General features: G+C 44.8%; 1 pseudogene; it reads right to left on the reverse strand.

Annotated features, from left to right (window-relative positions):
* Nucleotides 1-434: 434 nt before the first annotated feature.
* On the reverse strand, nucleotides 435-11069 carry LOC119376963 (uncharacterized; annotated as a pseudogene).
* Between the last annotated feature and the right edge of the window lie 5615 nt (nucleotides 11070-16684).

Below are 16684 nucleotides of genomic sequence, written 5' to 3' on the forward strand. Positions count from 1 at the left end.
AACTTCCTTGATGTGCTTGTATATTTGGAAAATATGCCTGTTGTTTCTGCAACAGATTCTGCTCCATGCAATTGTAATGCTGCGTAAGTTGTATTGTAAAAGTGGTTTCTGTTGCAGTGACGTCACGGCAACCACCTCAGCAGAACAGCCACCCTTGAAGCGGTGTGTAAGCAATGTGTTTTACGTTCTCCTGGCGCGAGATCCCAATTAAAATTCCTCTGAAAAGGCTCCGTTTCTGCACATTTCAGCAGTATGTATAATTCACTGCAGGTCACGAACGTCAAGGCGGCAGAGGGGCTGTGAGGGTGCTCGGTGAGATATTCCATAAGTACTTGAGGATGAACTTGCAGAAATTTTTCTTACAACCCAACACATGCTACAAAACACAATGCTTTATCAAGTAATAGTGCAACTGCAGCATTCATACGAATGAATCACAGATCACACTTCCTGTACAGCACTGCAGGAGAGAGCACAAGCCAGGAGGCTGTTGCACAGGCGTGCATGGAGCACCTAGAACACATCAGGGAGAACAGGGGTGTCATCAAAAAAGATAGTATAGGTTTTTTTGCACTACGTACCGATGCCCGCCTCAGAGAGCTACCAGTGCAGGTTGCGCAAGACATCATGCATGCAGTTGAAGTGATGCTGTACGAGGCAGAAGTCAGTTTGCGTTGAAGCAATGTAGAAACTTGAAGGGCTCATATAACACCTACTTTATTTCGTGTACAGGGGAAGCTGTAGTTTTGCTTGAAATTCAATCCACTACTCCCGTTTTCTTGTTACGTTTAACACAAGTATGACACGTACAAACTTTTTTGCACGCACGAACTTTTTAAGTAAATCCCCCCTCTTAAGTTACCTACAGACATCGCTTCCTCTCTAGAAGATTTCTTAATAATAATATCTGGGGTTTAACGTTCCAAAACCATGATATGATTATGAGAGACGCTCTAGAAGATTTCTGAACGAAGCTCAAAGGTTATTTCCATGTAAATGAATTATGCGTCTGTGCATCCATTCGTTGTACACAGTAAAGTTTACATGTATGTTAACAATTAGTTCCGAAGAGTTTTTCTTCTTGCTTTTCTTTTCTTTTTACTTTTTTCTTTTTTGTGGTGCTTTGCTTTCATTTATTCGCGCCGTATTAGCTGGAGCACGATTGTACTATTATGAAATTGTATGTGCATATGGAGATGTATGTATGTATATGCGTATGGGTATATATACATTTGTATTATTCGTATTACTTCTTGTTCCGACTAAATATGTGCTCTGTTGCTGAGCTACCAGTTTGCATACATGTATTACATTTTCTTTTTTCGTTATTGTGTTCTGGTCTTACCTGTTCGAATGTGTGCTCTGTAACTGAAAACGATTCATTGTAACTCCCCTATGTAATACCTTTTTAGGCCTTAGGGTAATTGAATAAAAAAAATGCAACAACACTTGTAAGCACAATTATCATTAATAATCTGAAACATATGCTTACACAGTAGATTCTCATTAAACGGAAATATCATAAACAAATCGCTGCTTAAATGAACAACTGTCTTTTGGCCGATTGGTATTACAATCGAATTCTGCACCCCCGTGCATTTCTCAGTGGACAAAACTCCTATTAAACGGATCACATTTTCCTGGTCCCTTCAGGTTTCGTTTAATAAGAGTCTACTGTATTTGCAGATGAGAGTAGTGATTTCTAAGTCAAAGGTTGTATATGTCATCCATGATTTCGTAGATGAAATGTACGTAAACTAAGAACGTGGAAGGTGTGACACTGCTAATAGTAGCAATGCACACAAAAGATCTCAGATGGTTAGTGAGAGCGACAGAATGTATACCAAAGTGTAGGAAACAATAAGAGGAGTGCAGAATAGTTTATGGGGGTAATCAAGCTGACATATTTGCAAGCATTAAATGTAATGAGCTCACTCAATTCAGGGTAAATTGCAGATCACTGGGAGAGGCCTTTGCCTGCAGTGGACAATGATGACGACTATCGCAATACCCTATAAACAGTGAAGTAATTTGTGTAATGTGGAAGGCACCATTTTTGCCACTTTGTATTGCGTTAATTTGTGAAAGCTTCGGACGTGTGAGAGAATTTTTCTGGTGTACCAGTGCGTCAAGATGAACATTAAAAAAAAACAATGGTGGTTTTTCTCTTTTTAGTGTTACGAAACTTGCATAAAGTTTGGGGCTGTTAGTGAAACTTTTACCTGTAATTACAGTGTGATACATACTCATGAGTCAAGTGCAAGAATGTTCGTACGGTGGGAATCAGCTGACTATAAAGTGGAGGTGCAGTAAGTGCACTTGACATGTTTATAAGTAGGAAAGTGGCATGCATGTTACTAAGAGAAGAGTTCTTTTGAAGATTTGTGCCCACGTTCTTAGAATTTTAAGACAAGCTTGTCTACTGCTCATTGCGAAGGCAACTTTTAGGTTACAAAAGAAACGGTCATTATGAATGTTCATAGGCCAGTTAGTGTAACCATATCTAGCATTGTTTGCATATCTAGCATTGTCAACCATATCTAGCATTGTGAGCAGCTTTGTTTTTAAATGCCATCGAGTTGGAGTGCACTCCTGGTGGTGGTATGATTTTGTAAATGTCACTTGGACACATTCCTTGCAAGCACCATAATGTCATTAGGATATATCACAATAACATCCATGCATGTTTGCACATGGGTGGCATAATTGTTCTTTGCTCGTCGGAGGCTTACGTCACCACTGCTGGCTATATAACCCAAGCTACCAAGCTTGATTTCATGTTTGTTTCTCTAACCTTCCGAAGCGCAGCATCGGCATGCTTGCCCTGCTGCTGCTACTACGTTAATAAACATCGTTTGTTTTATGTTGGGATCCGTCCTTCACCGACTCTGCATCCCACAATGTCATCATAAGAAATCTAAGTTACAAGGTTTGTTCCAAACCAAGGTTCACAATCGATTTTATATGCGTCCAAGTAGATTTGAGGGATTCTCTTCAAACTATATGCATTTGCATATGATGACGCTGTGACGTTTGACGGAATTCGTCTGAACAAGTGGCAAAAGACGGCCCAGTTCACACATGCCTCAAAGAAGGCATTGACAGCTCAAACATGGGACGAGGAGAAGAAAGGCGGCTTGCCCTCATGCTTTCTTTGTCCTGTGCTTGCACGTGTAATCCCTAGTTTAAGGCAATTTCTGTGATAACTGAAGAGATAAAGATGCAATAGTCGTATGTGTGTATTTTAAATGAATCATGTATGTGTTTGATGCATATATTTGTAGATGAATAGTTTTTGTTGCAAGATTAATCTGTTGTTGCACTGGTGTGACTTTTCTCTTGTTGTTATGTGGTTTTCTCAAAAAGAGGCCATGTACGAGAAGTTCTATAAGCAATAAAATGCATTTACAACACACCTTGAACTTGTATACTTCAAGTGCTGTTCACCACTTTGTCTTGCCAGGGAACTTGACCGTCTGTGACGAAGTGTTGCGCCAGTTTGTCTCGCACTTGCTTCGCATACCTGCAAGGCATAATGCCCTAATTTAATGCAGCAGGATCATGATGGAGGACACACACTGCAAGAGAAGCACGCTAACCTTCCAAACCCAACATATAGTTGGAGTTTAGTGCCGTAACCATGACACTATACTGCCAAAGTCTGCCTAGCTTTTGATGTAATAATGAGCGTTACCTTTCTTGTGCGTTTTCTACGGTATCTTCACAGTTTGTGGTGGAATGCATTTTTGCTGATTAGCACAACTTTCGAAATGTCAACTTCGATTTATGTCCATGCTCGGCAGCTGTTCCCTTTCAAACAAAGCCACTGTTGTACACTTTTCAGAGCACTGTTACCCTATACATGTGTTTCTCATTTTACTAGATGTTCACTGCTCAGCAACGGATAGAATGGAGAAGAAATGAAATGCCTTCACTACAATACGTCCACTTTGGTACCCCACATATTGGGCGAGAAAGAAGGATTGCAAAAAGGATGTGTGTTCAGCAATGACATGATAAACTCCATGCAAACAAGGAATTGCTTTGTTACACATCCAAACGTTACAAGGAATGTAGATTACAACGAAATCATTTTCTTTAGCCATTGTGTGTACATTTCACTAAATTCCTTCAGTGCATACATTTAATAGTAATGCAGACATTCATTACACTGACATGCAACCATAGGCATGCACAAGTGGGGGGCAAGGGAGGCGGCTTCTCCCGCTAATCATCTGAGGGGGACAACAAGTCTGCCCCACACCTTCACTCAGTCGTACCTGTGCCATCATTAAAAATACAAGGTTATGGCCAAGGCTGTTTTTGCTGCTAATAGTGGTCGAGGACCACTGATGTTGCATTCCAAGAGTTGTTTGCTTCCTAATTTTACCCCCCGGAAGCTGGGGCCCACAGGCAGGATGTTGTGGGAAGCACGTCATTGCTACATTTTCATTTTTGTATCCACAATCGGTGGGGTGGTAGTGCGGTGATACCTGCGCCCCCAAATGGGGGGAACATGGCGCATGGCTGTGCATGCTATTTCAGAACAAAGTTGTGGTCTACGTTCTCCCATTGCTCCTTTGGTAACACACTTTCATCTAAAAAAGGATAGCAGGGGAATCATAAGGGCTCGTTCTTCTTTGTTAGACACAGCACTAATTAGATCTGACACACAAGAAAGCTAAGGAAAGTATACAGGATGTTGTTGTAGTAATTACGATGTAAATGTGAAGAAAGCAAAGTAGACGTAAGCATAACTTGCCGCTGGCAGGGACCAAACCTATGCCCATAAATGTCCTTTAAAGTATGCTGGTGGGTAACTGCCACTGTAGCTCAGTTGGTAGAACATAGGACGCGACATTGGAAGGTCGTAGGTTCACCCTGCCAGAGGCAAGTTATTTTTCACCACTGTACTTTCTTCACATTTACATTGTAATTGCTACCGACATCCCCTACGCTTTCCTTGGCTTACTAGTCTGGTAGTTGTAATAAACTATCAACTACTGAAACTTAAAATTTGAAGTAGTAAGAATTCACTAGTTTGTCAGCAACACGGACAAGTTGTCATACACGAAGTTTTCTTTGTTGTACATGTTTTCTTTTAAAAAGTGCGTTTGAAAAACGTCAATGCAGAGCTGCACTTTTTCACGTGTGTTGACCTTGAGCTTGTACACAAAACCTACTGTCAGAGCACGGTTTCAGAGATAGTGCCATATGTCCCATATGATAACACCAAATGAAACATATTCATATCACACATGTGTCAATTCTAAAGGCAGAGGTATGCGTGCCACTGCATGGCATCAGTCAGTACATGGAATCAAAGCGTACCTCGCAGCATTGCAGTCAGTAGGTCTCGGTGGCAAGAGCGCTCCACCGACTGCTTCCTCGTCCCTCCAACTTCCAGGTGAAAGGCGGCCTTCCCAGTCCTCGCTGTCTGTGGCACCAGGTGGGCAATAGGCGGCGGAGGATGCTGCGGACTCTTTAAGAAGAAAGTTGTGCAACACTATGCACGCTCCAATGTATGCCTTTATGTTGCCTTCTTTCGCCTTAATGGGTCGTCGCAGCATCCTCCACCTTTGTGCCAGGATTCCAAAGGTATTCTCAATGACGCGGCGTGCCCTGGTCATTCTGTAATTGAAGACGCGGCGCTCGTGGGCCTTGCTGTCGTCGTCATGGAGTGCTGAAAAGGACAACACTGAGCACTGTAACAAAAACAACCTGCACAAGTCTTCTTTCAAGTAGAGCTATCACTATTAATTACAAATGAAAAATGCGGTCAGCCATGCACTGTCTCAAGGTTGATCAAGTAAAGCTAACTTGCCATCATAAGTGTTACTCTAGGGCACTTTGACAGACCTCGATAAATCTCATTAGCTATTTAGATAGAGAAAAATCAGCGAAACTCATAATGACGAGAGAAGAAGGCACATTCAAGCACACGCCGCCGCCAGTACGTGTTTCAATGTGCCTTCTCTTTTTCTCACTGTATTGAGCTTTGCCGGTTTTTCACGCATGTAAATATGAAGTTTGTAAATATGAATATGTATATATGAAGTTTTCCAGGCCTCTGATGTATTATTGGCTATTGAAACATTTTTCTTGTTACTGTTCTGACAAGGTCTCACGAGTAAGTACTGAAGGCTGACCACTAATGTGTTGTATTTGCACCTATGCATGTGACATTTTTGCACAACACTAAGGTATCCAATCAGGAGAGGAGTGTCCCGACATTTTTTCCCCACAAATTGCAGTTTCTACATTTCTGCAGACAGCTCAAGTGTCACAATTTCATTGTAAAGTTAACATGAGATGGGAACAGAATATGTGTATGTGTGTAAAAGCACACTGCAAGCCCATTGTAGTTTCTTTTCACTTTACTACATGGCAGCATGCGTCCAATGACATTTACTGTTAAGAATTCCTAAACAAGTCAATTAGGCATATAGGATTTCTTTCTATAAAAAGGTATTCCTTCCATCTTACTGGTCATTGCGTGTCTCTGTTAATTGCAAACTAACACTGAAAGGGCATGTGTGACCTCCAGTACACTGCAACCTGCTTCCTTTTTGATGATGTTCCATAGAAAATGTGTGTTGGGCTTTCGAAATTTCTGGCATACCTTTCTGCCATAATGAGGATGTTTGTGTATGTATGGCATGAAGTACTTGTAACGTTAATCAGCTGCAGCTCTAGTGCGAACTTTTTGCGGGCTACAAGGAAACAAAATCGACGCAGAGAGAACAACATGGGGCAACTCTCTACGTTGACTTAATTTCCTTGTAGCGCACAAAATGCTTACACTATGTACAACCAACTGGCCCCTACCCTGGCTCTTCTGAACCTGTAGCCTGAGGGTTAGAGTTGGTGGTAGTTAAATTCTTCGAAATTATTCATAATTTGCGTATGTAGATTTATATGAACACAAACAAACATGTTTGGGGAAAGGGCCAGCAAGTTACTCCCGCACAAACGAAAAATTTCGGCTGCACCCCTATTCATCAGAGAAATGCACGTTTCAAAAGACAAAGGCATACTCTATGCCAAAATATATTATGTCTGTGTGCATCTGTTTCATTTTCCTTTCCGAGTGCAGACTAGAGTGCTTGTAATAAGCTTTGTTTTCCAGTGTGGCATCCTCAACCCCCCTCCTTTGTGCATGTTCGTAGTTATAAAATTCAATTCACTTATAACGACCATCATCCTTATCGTCCATAAGCAGCAGCTGAACATTCTATTGCAATTAATATGTGTATAAGCACTGCTGTAAGCCTGACAGCTTATGCTGCCTTTTACAAAAGAGCGAACACAGATATTGAGATCTTCAGCCACCTATGCTGCGTCGCAAGCCACAACGGCAGGGATTACAGTAGCATATTTCCTGCACAGCTCCTTTACATAAACTGAAAAGATCAAAGCATTTCATTCATACACTCTTAACTTACTCCGTCTTGGGTAGGGCCGCATCATGTACTCCTTCAGCGGGAAGGCCTCATCACCAACGAAGAAATATGGGAGAGGACCCTCGTTGCCAACAGGACTCATTGGCGGCAAGCCCAGTGCCCCCAGCAAAACATTCTTTTGAAGAGTGGAGTGAGAGAAAATCCCGCCATCACTCTCGCTTCCAGGGTGCCCAACTTCCATGTATATGAACCTGGGTGAAAAATAGTGTTTCACTAAGACTTTGAATCAAGTATGTAACCAAAGGCCACGAATACTCAGCGCACTGAAACCAGCTGTTTCTACGAAGAATGTATTTTGGGAACGAACCATCATTGCATACAATAATCACTCATTGTTAGATGAGTGGTGTGCAAGAGAACAAAAACACTATTCTTCTTTTGCGCACCATCGATCTCCAGTGAGTTACCAAATCGCCCAGCAGTCCGTCCTTCTGAAGGGTGGATTGCTGTGTACCCTTGTGCTGTGCTGTGTACACTCGTGTACACATGGCCATGGCAAGTTATACACGTCACACACTTTGTTGCATATCACTTGCCACTTTGTGAGAGTCTCTAAATTAATGAAAATGCAAACATAAATTGCAAACTAACTGCGATAGCTTAAAATGTTGATCCAAGCACACATTGCAAAGTGAAAACCCAGAATCACCTGTATTGGGCATCACACACAGCAAGCAGCGACTTGCTGAAGGACCGTTTGTAGTTGAAGTCCACGGACCCGGAGTTAGCAGGGCACTCTATGGTCACGTCCTTTCCGTCAATTGCTCCAAGGCAGTGAGGGACATTCCACCTCTCGTGAAACCCCTGTGATATCTGCAGCAATAGAGGAAATCAAATGCTCTATATAAAAGTGGCGAATGCTTTAAAATTTACATTCGGTTGCTTGAAATACTAAAACCACTCCCCGGCATGCATACATACTGTGCTCTTGCATTTGTAGCCAAAAGTGAGTCTCTGTCGACTAATACCTTCAGGGGACTTCAACGTCAATATGAACATTGTAATTATCACAGAGATTACGACACTCATACTACGCCGAAGAGGTTGCATACCAGTTCATAATGAACTCTGACAGGCAGCCTGCAATTGCTACTGAAATGGAATATTTATTTCAAAACATATAACTTATTCAGTGCGAATGAACATAAAACCACGGGTGTTATTAATCTGGAATAGCGACCATCGTCATGTGTTCCAGTGTGTTGAGAGGGCCAGGATTAGGAGGCGCAAAACGGAATTGCATCATTCCCAGTTGAGTTGACATACATTTTATCATTTCAGTGGAGCAGTGTTTCCAGTGTTTTGCCACGGCGTAGTTCAGTTAACCTAGGCTGATGAGGCTTGCAATGCATTTTTTACATGCATACACATTCATTTTAATCTTATTTCACATATCAGCTATGTGAAAAAATGTGGAAAACGTTAAGAGCAAATCTCACGTCACACACTCCTCTGATGACTGGGTTACCTTTAAGTAGTGTTGGATCAAGTTTTCCAGTAAAGCTGCTATTGTCTGTGGACAGCCTTCACTGTGAACACTTGAGAACTTGTCTGATGAATGCGCACACAAATTGCTCAAATAACCGTTTCGTGTCTTTAAGGACCAATCTATTACGCAGTGCCTGAAGGTAGTGTCGTGAAGCCTGTGCCTATTTGGTAATGTCTTAACTACATTTTAATTACGCCACACAAAGCAGTACAAGCAAGCAATGTATCTTCTTTGGCTGCTACAAGCCTGCTGGAAAAACAAGCATGGCATACCTTCATCCACTCATCTGCCGTTGAAGGGTGCTAGAGGTACAGTGGCTCGAGTACAAGCCAAAGGGCCTGAGTAACCTCTGCCACTATAGAGCTGACTGTGGACCTTCCTGCAAGAAAGTTAAAGGCCACGTCCCTCTGCGTCTCGCCTGTGGCCAGAGACCTGTCAAGGCAATAAGATACAGCATAAAGGAAATCAATACACTGAAATTGGCATGTGTTAGGTGCACTGCTCAGCCCTTATGATGGCAATCCTTTCTGAGATAGCATTCTTTATTCAGTCAGGTACCTTCACAAATTATTTCACTTTACATGTGACTGGTCACTTAACATTTACTGCTTTCTCAGCGCACTGCTTGCGCGTTCTGCAAGCAGCTGCATATGCAGTGAATATTCCTGTGTGTACTACTATGAAACAAGTGCTTCACTTATATCACGTATAAATACATGCGTGCTTCAGTTATACACATTTTGTGGAATCATAAGCATATATCAGACTCTTCAGGGGTCAGCGTATGCGCTCACATTCCTAGTCAAGTTCAAAAAGGGCTTCCAACACATGCTCGTAGCAATGTGCAAGGGATGCATTTCTGAAAAGTTGTAGCTGCAAGGTGAATCTATTTCTTGCGACACACATCGCTGTAGACTATTGTTTAAAATAACTCTTACACGGTGCACTGCTGCCTACAATACGTTGCGTCACTGACAATTTAACAGAACACAAGCATTGATGTAGCAAGGGAGCGTTAAACTCTCCCCATGTTTTTTTTTTTAATTTCGCATGTGTACATGTGCAAGCACGCGCAGACACACACGCACAGACATACATAAAGGGTGGGTGGTTGAACGCCCTCCCTCCCCCTTTTTAAAAATATTTCTGGCATAGGTATTCTTTGAGTGCCTCAAGCAGGAAAGTGATTTGTCGTGAATTTAATGCCTGCATCCTTGCACACGCTACCTTCATTGTAGTAACTATCTGCTTCAAATGATTCCTGTTATAATAGGCAATTGCGCGTTACATAGTATCTGCACGTCAGGAAAACAGAAAATGGGAACTGAAAGGTTCACAACTGGTATGTGCACACTTTCTCTAGGTCCACACTAAAAGGACGAACATCATGCCTTTGTGTAGCGCATGATAACATTTTCTGGCGTTTTACGTGCGGAAATCACGTACTGATTATGCGGAAAGCCAAAATGGAGGGTTTCGAAAATTTAGACCACCTGGGATTCTTTAGCGTACAAGGTGCTCCAAAAGTTAAACGGAACAGGCGAGCTGTGGTCAAGCTATGCAAAAGTGAATGTCAGCACGCTCCATCAGAGAAGCGGTTCTTCTTTTTTATGCGGAAATGTGCCAGACGATAGTGCCATCATTTCCGTATACAAAATAATGAACCACTTCTCTGATGGAGCGCGCTGGCATTCACTTTTGCGTAGCTTGACTACATCTCGCGTGCTCCGTTTAACTTTTGGAGCCCCTGTACGTGCGCTGACAACGCGCTAACATGTCCCTCTAGCATTTAACCTCCACCTAAGTGCGACCGCTGCTGCCGGGATCGAACCCGCCACCTTCGGGTCAACAGCTGACCACCGTAACGACTGCACCACCGAGGTCACCTACGTCAAACATGCATTAACACCTCATTCCACTCAAGCAAACTTGCTTACAAGCGAAGCGATTCCACAAGTCGCAGCATATTATTCTTCAGACCACAAGCTCTTACCTAATGGTCATGGCCAGGCGATCGTGCGCCGAAATTGCAGGCCGGTAGTTAGTGTCCTGCTTCGAGATGGCGGGACGCAGCAGCTCTAGCAATGTGTCAAAAGTTCTTGGCGGCATTCGCAGGAAGCTAAACATCATCAAAAGAAAGAGAAAATGGATTACGCACTAGCTTACAGGGACGCAAAACAACGAGAAACTTACTCTCGGAAATACTCCTCATCGTGTGAGCGCAGGTCGGGAAGCAGGCGGCTTGCGTGGCCACCGTCGCACCCACCACCGCCTCTTCTTCTTTGAAGGCTTCCGCTCTGCCAGCGCTGACACGATGGCTGAGCACATCAGCACAGTGACGATCTCTTCTTCTTCACTAGAATCGTAGTCCATGATGCGCGGTGACGCTCAAAGAAAACAATAAATCAGCGCGCTCAGCTGGCGGCGATCAGCTGACTGGCGGCGGTCTCCAAAGTTCTCGCTGATAACGAGATCCGGACGTGACTCTCTGGGTTTGCGACTTCCGGTCGCTCGCATGCAGCCTCTGCCGGTGTGAACATCGGTCGCTTTCAGTCGCTTTTTGGCCGCCAGTCGCAAACGGTCGCGCGACCGTTGCTAGTCGCCGGTGTGAACCATCCTTAACGGAGCATAACTTCACCATCACCGGGCCGACTGACTCGCTCACTCCTTCGCTGACTCTTCACTTCTTCACCGACTGTCTGACCTCCCTCGTTGTTTGCACGCTTTTATCTCTTTTTCCCCGGTTTCTAGAAGCGTCGGGAGGGTTCTTCGGCGTGCAGTACAGCTAAGGCTAGAGAAAGGGCGGGAGCTTTCTCGTATGTTCGAACCGCGGCGGCATGATCGGCGATGCGTCACCCTTTCCTTCTAGATATTTCCAGGCATTGCTGGGCATTTGATCGCGTTGTCTGCTTCTGGCTCGAGTGGATGAGGAGGATGCGGCGCGCCGGCGTCTTTTGATGCTTGTTTTTTCGTCGTTCGCGCTTCTTGGGCGCGCGGCTCGCGCCGTTCTGTCGCGCAGCCGTTTGAAAGCGGCCTCGCGCGCGCTTTATTACGCGCTAATTTGTGACAGGCAAGCAGCTAGAAACTTGGTGCGCGCTGCTCAAGCACGAAGGACGCAGGTAAAGAAAACACACGAGGCGAGTGCGAACTAACAACTGTCACAGCAGAGGCTAAAATTACAGCGCAAGGGCACTTACTTTGTTTTTACGTGTTCTTAACTTCTTTGTCCCTGCACCCATATGAATACAATTCCATGTCTTCGCTTATCTAATGCACTATCATCCTTGTTACACGTTTTGGTTTAGAGCTAGCCAGGCCCGTAGCAAGTTGGGAGAGGGGGGGCTAGCCCCCCCCCCCGAAATTTTGGTGAAGTAGCTGTTCTTACCAAAAGTAAACGATAAAAATAGGCGTTTTTCTCAAATAGTCAAGATTTTCAGCAAATGCCACCCCCCCCCCCCGAAAAAAATTCCTAGCTACGGGCCTGTTTAGAGCTATTTTTGTGTGCATGTGCGGTAAGTTTGCCTTGGGCTTATATATGCACTGGCCCACTGTCCACGAGTGGTGTGGCGCTACAACCCTAAAATGGAAAACTAGTGTGGGTCGCCAGCAATACGACGCAAACGCAGCACGGGCAACGATGCAGCATGGCCCGCGTCTCAGATAATTTTAATTTCGCCACTTGTGGCGTCCCGTGCGTTTCACCCAACGCCGCGTGCGTTTGTATTCCGCCGTTAGTATCCTGGAGAACGAACGGGGTATGGCGTAATTGTCTAAGGCAGCGAGCTGCGCGGAGCGAGGGGTCGCAGGTTTTAAACCCTGGTCGAGCGCTTCGGAATTTTTTCTTCTGAATTATTTTGATTTGTCGCTGTGACTTTCGCTGTGACTGTGCTGCGCTGAAACCGCAGCACAGTCACAGCGAAAGCTGGATGAGCGGCGTTTCTAGAGCCCGTTGTAAGCTCTCTTGGGGCTACAATACAAGTACACTAGAAAGGTACCCACTACGCCATAAATCACAATTTTTGTGAAGTTGGGAAGCACCTACTAAACCATTATTCGTCATTCTGTGGAGAAGCGAGGCACCAGCTACACGTCTGTAAGGCATTATGTGCACTTTGTTGACGCGACGACTGATAACGATGAACAATTATGCTCAACCCTTTGTAATGGGTTGGAAGCTGTAAACGGCCCACCAGTTATGTAATTTTCATTGGGTGACGCCCTGTCGCTATTTCCCTCTCCCGTCATGCTGTATAACATACGTTGACGTGGGAGAGAGACGGCGGGGGGGGGGGGGCAAGAATTTTACTGAGACCCCGAGGAAATGGATCACGCGCTTATGGGCTTCCTTGGCAACCAATACAAGTGCAATTGCGAGGAACCCACTACGCTATAAATCATTGTAATTTTTGAGAAGTAGGGCAGCCGGCACTGTGCCATTTTTCGTCATTCTACGGACAGCATTGGTACCTGCTAAACGCATGTAAGGCATTCTGCGCACTTTGTTGATGTTGTGCCTGATGACGATGAAGAATTATGGCAGAGCCCTTTGTAATGGGTTGGAAGCATTCAACAATCTACTCGTTGCGAAATTCGCATTGTGTGACGCCTGGTTACAGAATTCGCGTTGTGCGACGCTTGGTGCTTATTTTACTCTTCTACCACGCTATATTGCATATGCTAATGTGGTTCCTTCCCGACATGAAGCCTGTATTGGACCTTTTTGCAAAGCAGTTTCAAGCACCGGCATGGCTCAGAGGTTGAATACTGGGCTCCCACGCAGAGGGCCCAGGTTCGAACCTCATTCCATCCTGGAATTTTTTTCTTATTTCGTTTTTTTTTCTTATTTCGAGCGATACTGGTTACGGACACCGGCGGCGGCGGCGGTGGCGGACAACTACGGCGCCAAAAACGGCCGGTGAAAGGATCTCATAACAGCTGTCGCTGTAAAAAATGCCCCAGGAATTAAACTGGTGTACCTCTAGCAGACCCACAGATTACAAGTTGGCACAACTCTAAATTTCGCCAAGGTGAGGTATTGGGTTAGTTCGCTTTAACAGCGAAGCTGCTCTAGCTCGGCGCAAAATGGCTGTGGTGACCCAAAAACTATCATCATCATGAGCGGGTATGTGCCACAGAAATAGAGAGAATCCAACTACTCACCACTGGCCCACTAAAAAAGAAGGCAAGAGAAGGGCGGCAAACACCAATTAAGATTTATAGACAGACGTGGGACGTGGAACCGCAACGCGGGCCGCGTAGCGGACGCCTCCTTTCACTGCAAGCATGACGGAAGTGCGCGCGTGCGATTTGCCGCTTGTGCGCGTCCCTGGTAATTACTTTTGCGGCGATAGTGTGCGCAAAGGAGCCGCGCTTTATAATAGTGGACATGTGTCCGATGTAACAGCTGTGTGGGACGACACTGTCACTATACGCGCCGAGTGTTTGCCACAGACAAGCGTCAACAAGCTTCCTTACGAAGTGGAGCTCATCGTAAGTACACCGCTTTCTTTACAACGTCCCGATCACTAATGCCTGCATGCGTTGACGCATGAACCAACGTTTTTTCTCGACACAGTAGCTTCGTTTACGTGCCATGTGTTTATATAGTAGATTTTGAGGGAGCGCTGTCGCGCCGGCGCATGGATTTCACGGGTGCGGCCACACGAATGGTCAGCGTTGGTAAAACTTTGAAACCAGCACGATAAACTTGCGAAAAAATATCTCGGCAGCTTGCGCTAGTGGCGCGGGACTGCGTCACTGCGGAGCTGGTGGTCACCTAGCTTGTCATAGCAGCTTGGCTACGTATTTGCTGGGTGTCTTCAGAGAAGAACGTCGGTGCATGTCCGTCGACCCCCTGTAATTTCGCTGAAAAAAATATATTTTGTTGTCTTCACGAATACGTGTAGCTCTTCGACAGCAATTTGTTCGGGAACAAAATTTTCGTCAGAATGAGATGCATCCAGAGACTCTACGGCGATCTGTTTGAAACGGTTGAAACAGTTCTGGCACAAAATGTCGGTTTCTCTCATGGATGAGGCTTCTTCTGGCGTGCGCCTTCAGGAGGAGTGGCGTCTTAGCCGCGCCAGACAGACAGATGGGGCAGAAGGGGCAGATTTTGCGCCCCCCCCCCCCTCTTAGGCAAATAGGAAAGCCCCCACGCCCCGTGAGCACGCCTATGGCCCCACTCATAACACAACTTGTGCAAAGCGAATGAGTGTTAGTGGGATACATCAAGGGTGTTTTTTATTAGCATGAAGTCATGTTACGAGGCATTCAAAGGGAGGTTGAATCGGTTGAATGTCCTGTCAAAAGCCTTCAGTGCGAACAGGTGCCATGTTTTACAGCCAATATGCATACAGTTGAGGCGAGCGCACAGCGAACATTCTGCACCGGTGATCGCATTCGAGTGCCATCATTAGGTAGAATGCAACCCATTTCGTGCAGCACACGTGCGATTCCACGGCGCTTTTGTAAAGTAGCCGCCACCTGCCCCACATTCTCTGGCGTAGCGCTTCGCGCCATTCGTTTTTCAAGAGAGCCTAGGCATCGCGTCTTATCAGTGATAACAACCTCATGTGCATTGTAGCGTCTACAATGCAGGCGAGGCGACCAAATGTAAGCGTAGTAGCGTTCGCTGAAGACGTAGCGACATAAATGGAGAAATAAAAACACAGTAATCGTTCTAACACTGCCTAAACAAAGCGCGATTGCTTACCTTTTACGTCGGACAGCCGCAATCCACCGTTCCTGAAATAGCACCGGAAACGTGTAGAAGTGCGTTCCTGGCGAGTTTTTGTACGTGTTTGAGCAGCCGACAACGCAGCAGTTGTTTCTCGACATCGCTGAAGCCCGAGAGAGTCGTTAAATCACGTTGAAAAACACAAACATTCGTGCACTCGCGTAGACGCTCGCTGAAACACTGTTCGCCGGGTCCCGCGAGCGCTTCCGAGCCATGGCGGCAGATGGCGTGGTCGGCGCTTTGCGCATCGCCTATAGGTATCAACGTTTTTTTATGGTTGCTTAACACTTGGTAAAGTTGCTGAAAATGAACATTTACAATATTGTTAGGATTAAATGTTGTAACTTTGCAAATGATTTGCTTTTGTGGAAATACAAAGTATTACACTTTTCGCATAATGGGCAGGTTTCGCTGGGGTACTTTCGAAGGCATGGTTACATGCATCAAAAGCAGTGACCAAAATTGTCGACTATCGAGCATTGTTGTTTTTGTCTTTTATCCTTGCACTTTTTTTTATATTATCTGCACCTAATTAACATCTTTTGAGGAGGCACTATGAAGAGAAGCACTGAGACATTTGAGAGTAGTAAAGAATTAGTTTTGAAGCTATGCGGTCATTGATTTTTTTTAATCAGCACACATTTTTTAAGGACACTTTCCAATAAGATGCATAAGGCTTTAGCCATAATAATTTCAGACCTAAATGTGCTACAACTGCACAAGGCAGGATGGCTAGTGCTGAATGAATGCACATCCCTCACGCTCCATTTCTATCCTTACTTTCACAGAGGGTTTTATTCAAGCTTAACAGACATAGGGTGCAAGTCTGCATACTTTCGCTAAATTGAGAAAATTTCATACTACGCATGGGCATGCCTTGATAAGCATTTGTCTACATCAGTTTGTTTTTGTCTTTGATAAAAGATAATGCTGTCTTGCACATATTTCTAGAGCACTCCGCTGTACCCTGGATCCCAGCTGAGCCTAAAGGAA

Source organism: Rhipicephalus sanguineus, unplaced genomic scaffold (assembly GCF_013339695.2).
Source record: "Rhipicephalus sanguineus isolate Rsan-2018 unplaced genomic scaffold, BIME_Rsan_1.4 Seq30, whole genome shotgun sequence".
Taxonomy (NCBI): Eukaryota; Metazoa; Arthropoda; class Arachnida; order Ixodida; family Ixodidae; genus Rhipicephalus; species Rhipicephalus sanguineus.